We start from the raw sequence: 10,337 nt of genomic DNA, 5'->3' as shown, positions 1-10,337 counted from the left end.
TAAAAATAGAAGGCACACTCCTCTGACCAAGTTCATTAGAATGCTGAAGTTTCATTGTTGATTGCTATTAATCTATGTCTGCCTGATACTTGCAAGGGAAGGGGCAAGAGATGATGACAGCTTCTGAGGACTGGACTCCCTCTTCTCCCTCCGTCCTTTGGTTCCATTTACAGCCCTGGCTGAACATCATTGTGTAGCCTGAACCACTGAGGTGAGCTGCTTGGATGCTGGATGCTGGTCCACCTTTCCCAGCAGTCCACAGTTTTGAGTTACGCCAGCTCTGCCTGGCTGCTCCCCCTCTCCCAGTAGGGGGCTTCATACTGATGTGTGTGTGTGTGTGTGTGTGTGTGTGTGTGTGTGTGTGTGTGTGAGAGAGAGAGAGAGAGAGAGAGAGAGAGAGAGAGAGAGAGAGAGAGAATGTCCTCCCATCCTTCTTTGTAAACACATAGTGAGCACCTGCTTTGTAGTAGGCAATGCCCCTACCCAGGTAAGCAGGCACCATGGAGAATACATGGTGGAGGGCTAAGGGAGTGGAATAGTGACCATTCGCTAATGGCGTCCTCTGGGAGTGGGTAACAGCAGCTTTATGTTTGCTAGCTGAGGTGTTTGATTTAGTATTCCTTCCCCTGTAGTGTAGAACAGTAGCTGCAGCTATGAGGGAACACTGGCTAGACACAAGATCCTTTCAGCCCATCTTTATCCTGGGTACCCTTTCCTGAGGTTGTGGGTAGAGGTGTATATTCTGAGTTTGGGTCCACTTGGCGGAAGGTGTGAGTTGGGACAAGAGAGTTTAGTCTCTGCTGTTTCTTCTGACATTAACATAGAGCTGTAACCATTCATCTTCAGAGTTGGACCAGCAGCAGCCAACAAGAGTCCAGTAGATGGAAGATCCAGTCTGAGTTGGCAGCGAGCTGGGCCAAGATCTATGGCTATAGATTGGTATCTTAACCCGACTCCCAAGTTTGTAGCCCAAGACAGTTTACCCGAGGGAGAGAATGGGCCCTGAGCCCGGATGGCTGGTTTCCCACCTTTGCTGCCCTACTGTGTCAAGCTCATGTGTATGATGGAGAGAAGGTGGCTTCAGCTCTGACTTTCCAATGCTAATCCCAGCAAGAGCTCTCACCAGCTGATCAGAAGGGCCCAGGAAGTACTGAACAACCACAGCTGTCCTACAGGCAGCAGAAGGGGAGCAAACGAGGAAAGCACCTGCTTTTACTCTGGCTGTAAACTGAGGACTCTGAGCCCAGCCACTTCATTGTGCACACTGTGCTGAGATGGCTTTTGGCAAGGGGCCGCTTTGTGCTGCGGTGGAAGCCCAAACCACAGCACTCTTACAAAGCAGGAATTTCTCAGCATTGTCCCAGCATCAAGCCAGCGGCCAAGGTGGCAGGTGAGGAGGCTTATGCCTAGAGCAGGTGACTCCGTCTGCTGTCCAGGTGCAGTGTCAAGCTTCAGTGGTGGCTTAGGGATGCTAGTTGGAGGGATAACCTGAACCACTACCCCCACTCCATAGTCACCTGGTGAGACTCCTTTGAGTGTAGCTGTCACAAAAGAACTAGGGAGCAAGAATGCTTGCTGGGAGGTCTAGGTCTAGGTCTAGGTCTAGGTCTAGGTAGGCATAGGTACAGGGAGAGGTAGAAGATAGGTGTAGGCTATAGGTATAGGTATAGGTATAGGCTGGTATAGATATAGGGTGGTATAGGGAGCAATAATGCTTGCTAGACAGTAAAAGGGCTTTGGAGTTATTAAAGGTGAGGTTAAAGGTGCGTATGCCTTTGCTCCTTCTGTTGCCTGGAGGCATCACTTGTAAAACTGGTTCTTAAACTATTCCGGAAGTTGGGGAGGGCTATATAGGCTGTTTTACTCACCGAGGCAGAGAACAGATTCTGACACTATCTGTACACTTTCTTTTAATTTTCTCCTGTTTCCCCCAGCCCCACCTTCCATTTTCCCCTCTTCTCTCTCTCCCTTCCCCTAGCACATTTGGAAGCCAGGGGCTCATATCAGCTGTTATCCTCAGTCACTCCCCACAGTAGATTTTGAGACAGGGTCTCCCACTGAACCTGATCGCACACTGAGGTTGGTGTCTTAGTCACTGTTTCATTGCTGTAAGGAGACACCGTGACCATGGCAATTCTTATACATGAATGCATTTAATTGGGGCTTGCTTACAGTTTCAGAGGTTTAGTACAATATCATTATGGTGGGGAGCATGGAGAGCTGACAGGTACCATGCTGGAGAGGTAGCTGAGAGTTATTTCCAGAGAGAGAGAGAGAGAGAGAGAGAGAGAGAGAGAGAGAGAGAGAGAGAAAGAAAGAAAGAGAGACTCTGGGCCTGGCTTGGCATCTTCTCAATCTGCCTTGTTTTCTTTTTACTGTCCAATCTGGGTTCTCTTGCCTTTGCTCAGTTCCAAAGCACAGAGATGCTTGCTATAGGCTCTCTCTTACAACTGACCTTCACACTGTCCCTCTCTCCTTTCTCCACCCCTCCTCCACCTATCCCATAGTCTTCAGATAAAAATAGGACCCTGCGGCCAGTAGAGGAGTATCATAGTTTGAATGACAATGACCCTCATAAGATCATGGGGTAACTTTATTAGGAGGTGTGGTCTTGCTGGAGTGGGTGTGGCTTTGTTGGGTTACTGGAGGTGGGCTTTGAGGTCTGAGAAGCTCAAGCCTGCCTAGTGGATGGCTCACTGCCGGTTGTTTGTGGATTAAGACGTAGAACTCTCGGCCCCTTCTGCAGCACCATATCTGCTGGCATGCTGCAAACTTTACCACCCTGACAATACAGAAGAGTTGCTGTAGTCATGGTGTCTCTTCATAGCAACAGAAACCCCGACTAAGACAGGGGATTTCTGGATTCTAATCTTGTCTCTGGATTCAAACTGAGAAAAATCAAGATCATGAAAGAGGAAAAGGGCTTCTTGACATTTCTAGGGATTTATTGATTCATCCCTAGAAAATCTGTAGAGATCATCTTTTAACATAGACAGAAATAAGTGTCTGAATACCTGTCACCTAGTATGTGATGTGTCTTCGATGTCCCAGTGGCCAAGTTATGGTATACATGGCATGCACCATATGGAGAGTGTAGCATAGGTTTTATTTCTAGTAAGATAGGGACATTTACTTGCCTGTATTACAGGGCTGTCCATAAAGTAAGATAGTGCATGCAAAGGAGCAAATATATCACCTCTCATGAGTTGTAATCGCCTGTACCCCCATCTACTTCCAAAGGGGAGCAAAATGAAGAAATTAGGATGCATAGCCTAGATCCAGACAGTCAGGGTTCTAATCCTAGTTCAGCCATGCTCTAGCTCTGTGATCTTGGGGAAGTTATCTTACTCCCCGTTTCTTAAATACTTTGTGTAATAAAGACAAGTTACATTATCTCATAGGGCTGATGTAGAGAACACATGAAAATCAGACAAGTTGATGACGAAGAACTATGACTAACTGGTGGATTGAGTGAGAAATATTCCTATAGGCACAGGCATTTAAATACTTGGTCCTCAGTTGGTTACACTATTTGGGGAAGTTTGGATCCTATAGACTTGCTGGAGGACATGTCACTGCCAGGGTTAGAGTTTTAGAGTTTAAAGTCTCCCCTTACTTCTAGCTTGCTCTCTCTGCTTCTTACTTGTATTTGAAGATGTGAGCTTCCTGCTGTGGCCACCATACCTGCTACTTGCTGCCATGATTCTACACCATGATGGACATCTACCTATCTGGAACTGCAAGCCCAAATAAACCCCTGTCTTCCATAAGTTGCTTTTGGTCATGGTGTTTTATCACAGCAACAGTAAAGGTAACAGACCCATTACTGTATCCATCAATACTTACGAGGAGTGTTTGCTGCTGTTGTTCTTGAATACCCATTAATTGTTATGATAATGTAATAACATAACAACGTAACTCCATCTTCCAGGATCTCAAAAGCCCAGGCTACCAGTAGAAGGTTAGGAGTTAGGGGTTTAGAAGATGCTCAGTGAGAATGCTTACTGTTCAGTCATGAGGATCTAAGTTTAAATACCAACACTTATGTATAAAGAAAGCCAGACATGGTAGTAACCCCAGTGTTGGGGAAGAGAGACCAGTGGATCTTGAGTCAGCTGAGCTAAAATGTTATGCTTCAAGTTCCTTACTAGACCCTGTCTCAAGGGAATAAGGTGGAGAGTGACCGAGGCAAACAGTCCTGGCCTCAGATGGGTGGACACAAGTAAGTACCCACCCCCACTACATGCATACACATACAATACTTCGTAGACTTTCTTTTAAAGTAAAAAGGGGGATTTAAACTTTTGGTTTAGTGAACAGTTCTTTGAGTTTGTCGTAGCTGGAGATGCCCAGGAAAGTGGTGAACTAACTACTTTTTATGGGACACTGAAGAGAGGAGCCCTGTGGAAGGGTAAGGTGGAGCAAGTGTTCCCTCCATGTTCCCAAAAAGCACTGGGAAGTCTTTCAGTGTCTAAATCAATGTGTAAGAAAGCACACAGCTCTTCTTGAACAAGTCCACCCTTCTCTTACCACATTTCCTTATTCAGAGGTTGATGTTTGGGGTCTTCCTCTGTCACCTTCCACCCCATTTGGGGTGAGGGGGGACAGGGTCTCTCACTGAACCCAAAGCTCACTAATTCGGCTAGTCTGGCTGGCCACAGGGAGCCTCCTGTGTCTGCCTCCCCAGAGATGAGATGTTACATGTTCTGGTCATGTTGACTTTTACATGGGTGCTGGGAATCAAACTGAGATCCTTCTGTTTGTATAGTGAGCACTGAGCCATATCCCTAGCCCTCTTACTACTTTTCCTATAAATATGAAGAAAACACCTCAAATTGCTTCACCTCTATCCAGATTCAGGTCGATTCAAATCAAGAGACCAGATCAAGACTTTACCTTGAACACTGTGCAGAGCCAGGTCCTTCTCTGCCCTGTACAAACCTTTGTTTCTATTCCCATACCTTGGTTAAATCAGATGTGAGTTTCAATTTAACAGGGACCAGGCACTGAGGGATGAAAAAGGCCTAGAGCCCAGGGCTGGAGAATAGAAGCAACCTTGGTGCCGGACATGTTTAAGAGCAAGGGAAAGGAGACACTGGGGCAGGATTGTGGGCAGTGAGGGAAAAGCAGAGCCCCAGGGATTATGTGTCCCTGTGGGCTTTATGGGAGGTTCTTGGAGCTGGTTCACACTGATCAGGTGACCACAGAAGCCATGCAGCTGGTCTCAAGATCACAGATGGCCTCTGTCTGGAGCAGTAAAAAGAGCAGATACTTATAATCTCCAGCACTGAGGGTAGAATCCCAGGGAGGTTTCAGCATGATGACACATTAGGAAGTCCCATTTTCCTTCCTGGTAAAATGAGGTCTACCCACAGTGCTAGTTGCATGGGTGACTAGTTAATGCAAACACATTGCATAGCACACAGCGGTTGAACACTCCATCCAGGTCCCTGTGTTGGATTGGTGCTCTCTGATCATTACAGCCAAACCTTAAGTCATTTGCTCACTCAGTAAACATTACTGAGATAAAGCTGTAGGTCAAGTACATACTGAGGATGTTCTGGGATGTGGAGCAGAATAAAATGGGCATATTGTTTTGTGGAACCAGTACCTTCCATGTATGAAGATGCCTTTCCAGCTTTGTCTCCAAGGCTGAAATATTGGTTGCCCTCCTATGTTTTGTCACTAGACCTAAAAGGATGGATACTTGTTGACAGTTTCAGGATGGAGATAAAGGGCATGGGTAAGCTTGTGCAAGAACAACTTGGTCTTCCACCACTGTATGCACATGTAGAATTACTGTTACAGAGCTGTGGGAGAGTGTTGACTTTGGGGTTACAAAGACCTTTTAGCCAGGAGGTGAATTTGCAAACTGAAAAATCCACAAATAATAAATGTGTCTGTAGGGATCAGATAGAGCTAACACAGATGAAATTCTCTGTTTTGTTCTGTCTTTTTTTTTCTGATACTGTGGAATGAACCCAAGGCCTTAACCTAAACATGGATTATAGGATTACTATTCTTCCTCTTATCTTTGTTTTATTAATATTTTATTTCGTTTTTTCAAAAGATAGGATCTTATCATGTAGCTGAGGATGGCCTTGAACTTCTGATCCTCCTACATTTAGCTCAAAAGCGTTGGGTTCAAAAATGTGCATCAACATTTCTGGAAATTGTAGGATTATTAGTGATGCTTTTTTTTAAAAGTCAGCTTTTGTACATTATCATAAAATAGGTTATATTATTGCATTTTCATATTATAGTAAAATTTCATATTTATTACCTTAATTTTTAGAACATTTTTATTTATGTGTGTGTGTGTGTGTGTGTGTGTGTGTGTGTTGGTGTTATGCCTGCATGTATGTCTGTGCACCATGTACTTGCCTAGCTCCTTGTCCGACTCCCTGGAATTCCAGCTACAGATGGTTGTAAGCTGCCAGTTGGGTGTTAGAAATCCCTGTCCTCCTGACCATGCGCCAGCGCCCTCAATCACTGCATTAATTCCCGAGTCTCCTATTATTTTGCCCTTACTGAACTCCTCCTCCACTCATTTCTTCTCTCTATTTTTTTCCTCCTGTCTGAATTGAACCCAGGGTCTTCTGCATTAGGCAAACATTTTACCACGAAGTCACACCACTAGCCTTCATTGTTGCTTCTGCTTTAAAGTTTTTATTAATGCTGTCCTGTCCCCTTCTTCTTCATCAGTAAATCACTTCAGGGAAACAAACGAACAAATCTAGACTCTTTCACTATGAACACTTTCAACACACACACACACACACACACACACACACACACACACACACACACACTGGTTTCTCACTGGGTCACATCTTGTTCATGTGACAATTCCTCTACTTACCTCAGCCCTATTGGAAGCTGTGAAAGATAGCTTCTTGCATTGAGAATATGGAGAAGTGGAGGATAAAAATTTGTTCAAATGTGCAGTTCAAATATAGAAAGACTTCTTCAAAGTGGACTATCTAAGTTGAAGGAAACCAATCAAGGCAAAAGAGAGTGAAATAGTAAGAGCAGTTGTTGACCTAAGTATGGTACCTCACATCTATAATCCCAGTTTTTGAGAGGCTGAGATAGGAAGGTTGTTCTGAGCTTGAGGCTAGCCTGGGCTACAGAGTGTAGTTCATTCTGGCCTACAATGTGTGTCCTTGTTCTCTAACAGTCAAGGAGGGAGGAAAAAGAAGAGGAATTGCTTCAGACTGTGCTGAAGACTTACTCATTTCCTTTTCAAGGGTATTGTGCAAGCTCAGCTCACCTGAGCCTTACCCCCATGCTTCATCAGATTGTTCTAGGCTAAAGGGAAAGACCAGAAAGTTGCCCATCACTCCACCGGGGACAGGAAATTCCAGGTCTCAAAGGTCGCTTACATTTTTACCTGCTTTGCCTCCAGATCTGAAGTTTATTTGAATGGCTTGTTTGTCTAACTCAGCTCTGCTCAAATCAATCTTTCATGGGTTCTCCTAGCAAAGATCACCTTGGGTCAAAGGCCAGAGGTCATCATGCTTCTCAAATACCTACCGGCTTGGGAAGAGTGCTAAAGTGGACAATTACCCAGCAATTAGTGAGGGACAAAGGGAAGTGCTTCAAAGGACTAATTGGAAAAAGATGAGAATGGGGTGTGGTAGGATGCTTCTGCAGGACCATCTTTATGGCGGCCCCCAGGCATCTCTAGTCTTTCTTCAACTTGGCTTTCCCCGTTCTTTCTTACTTTTGTTCGTTTTAGTTTTTGGTTTCTTTCAAGGTAAGGTCTCACTATGTAGCCCTAGCTGTCCTGGCACTCATTTTGCAGACCAGGCTGGTCTTGAACTCACACTTCCAAGTGCTACAATTAAAGGCATGTGCCAGTACACGATGCCAAAAATAGGACAGCCAGCATAGGTGAGTTGATGCTTAGGTTTCCCTTGGGTCTTCACGAATTGCTGCTAGAATACCCCTCCCTTTCTAGAGCCTAGGTGTGCTCATACAAGTCAGGAGACATAGATATGAGATGTCACGGCAGAAAGATTCCCTGAGACTAATTCATATAGGATTAATGGTGAGAGATAGAAGAAATCACTCGGAGAAACTTGTACAAGTATCAGAGCCTCACAGTGCACTCTAGGTCTCTTTGGTGTAAATGTATTAGCCTTGACTTAATACAAAGTCAGAGTGTTTATAGCAACAGGAAGCTACAGATGGAGACCCTGAGGTTCTATGGAAAGACTGACTTGAAAAACTCATCGAGAGACTGCTCAGAGAGCCACAGTTCCATCCCAGTGCTCTGGGTGCTAGAAAAAGGCGCAGGCTACTTACATAGCTCTGTGTTTCAGGGAAAGGGAGGGTCAGCGCACATGGGTCTCATGGGCTTTGCGTCCTGGAGTCAGCTAGCCGCTCAGCAGTGAAAGGGTAGGCATTTCCCCAAAGCATAAGAATCCCTGAGACACAGCCACTTTCAACAATCCTCTCCCCTGCCCCCCACCCTGTGATGGTTCCATGTCAAAACGCCCCAAGTTCCCCTTCTTAACCAGGCTTTGAAACAAGTTTTTAACATTTCTATTGTGAGATTTGAAAACAAGGACAGACAGAACTGGATCTACAAACACTGCTTTTGCTGGGATTTTTGTTAACCAAAGATTCATAGGAACACTTATGAATAATAACTGTGTCCCGCAGGACTTGAGGTGGCTTCTGCAGTTTGGAGACGAAAACACCTTAGAAAAGGAACGATGAGGCTAACCCCTACAGTTCCACTGCCCTTTTCTCTCATAAGGGGAGGGAGTTATCAAAAGCACAGTCCTGACTCCACAGTGCTGAAGGGGTTTCACTCCAAGCAGTGGCTTCCTCCCTTGTGTTAGGGGGCGGAGAAAAAAAGGATTTGTAATATCTGCCATGTGCTGAGTCTAATGCCCACCAGATCTCCCATGATTTTTATAACAATACCACAGAGTAAGCAGTAGGAAAAAAAATTTAAATGAGCACAGGGCCATGTGGTAATTATCCAAGTCCAACAGCTAAGTGACTGAACCAGGATTCAAGGAAGTGGTGTCTGTCTTGTGACTTCTGTTGGGTTACACTTCATCAAAGCTCAGCATCACTGAGGAAGCATGGCATCCCTGGAAGTCACCGAGTAGAATGGAGGCAGCTTGTTTCTGAGGATGGGGGAGGGGCAGGGAGAAGCCAGATGCTCCAGCCATCTCAGGTCACATGAAGCCTGATCCTTTCTCAGCTTGATTTGACCTAGAACTGGGAAACAGATGGGACCATGCTGCCCCAGGGTCTGTGGGAGGCTACACACACACACACACACACACACACAAACACACACGAGTCCTGCCTGTCACTACTGCCTCCGCTATTGCTGCTGCTGCTGCTGCTGCTGCTGCTGCTGAGAGCCTGGGGCCCACTGGCCTTACAACCGCACAGCAGTGGGCACCTTTGGACTTAATCTCTGCTAGGAATTTAGTGGTAAGGCTAGAGGGCTCATCCTTTCTGAGAGCAACAGAGACCCAGAGCAAGTCCAGGGCAATGAGACAGATGTCAACTGATGCATTATAAACAATGTGGCATTGTCCCAGGAAAGCACAAGGTCCCAGGCAAAAGATAAACAAGGGCCCAAGAGGGGCCTCTTGGATTCATGAGCATCCATCAGGATAGACTCATCTGGTAGACATGGCTGCCCAGAAATTCCCTCTAGCTGATGAGTAGGGGACCTAATATTACATGCATGTGAAGTTATCTAGTAAATGAATCGAGATCTACCCATTCGTTGAGTCAACATCCACTTATTGTTGAGGACCAATAGTCCTCTCTGCCAAGCACTGTTCTTGAAGTGTGGCTTTCAGTGCTTTGGGTAAACCAGAACTTCACTGGTCCCCTCATGCACTGTTGATGGATACTAGCAGCCCCTTAGTGGAACTGGGCAGGCGGTGGAAAGCTAGACTCAGTCCTTGCTCCCAGGAACACATTCAAGTAGTTGTGGCAGTTGATCTGATGGGGCCGTGTGCCTGGACCTTGACTGGCAGCTTTCCATAAGAGGACCAAACACTAGAAGTGAGATTCTTTGGCAGGAACTCAGCAGATCTCTACGGAAAGCTTGGGGTGGGAGTAGGGGTGGGTTTGGGGGAGTGGAACTGGCGCTTGGGATGGTTGGGGCAAAGACTTAATGCTTGTACAACAATTCCTGGTTCAAGGCAGTATAGGCAGTGGCGGGGGTGGGGTGGGGGGCAGGAGAAACCCTGGGGATGTTTGGGCGGTGAGAAGCTAGTTAAGAGGTGCAACTTACAAGGTAGGCAACATTGCACTGTGGAAGAATTTTCTTTCTTTGTTCTTCTTTTCTTGTT

This window comes from Rattus norvegicus, chromosome 6 (assembly GCF_021556685.1).
Source record: "Rattus norvegicus strain SHRSP/BbbUtx chromosome 6, alternate assembly SHRSP_T2T, whole genome shotgun sequence".
NCBI classification, from domain to species: domain Eukaryota; kingdom Metazoa; phylum Chordata; class Mammalia; order Rodentia; family Muridae; genus Rattus; species Rattus norvegicus.
This window is presented reverse-complemented; position numbering follows the sequence as displayed.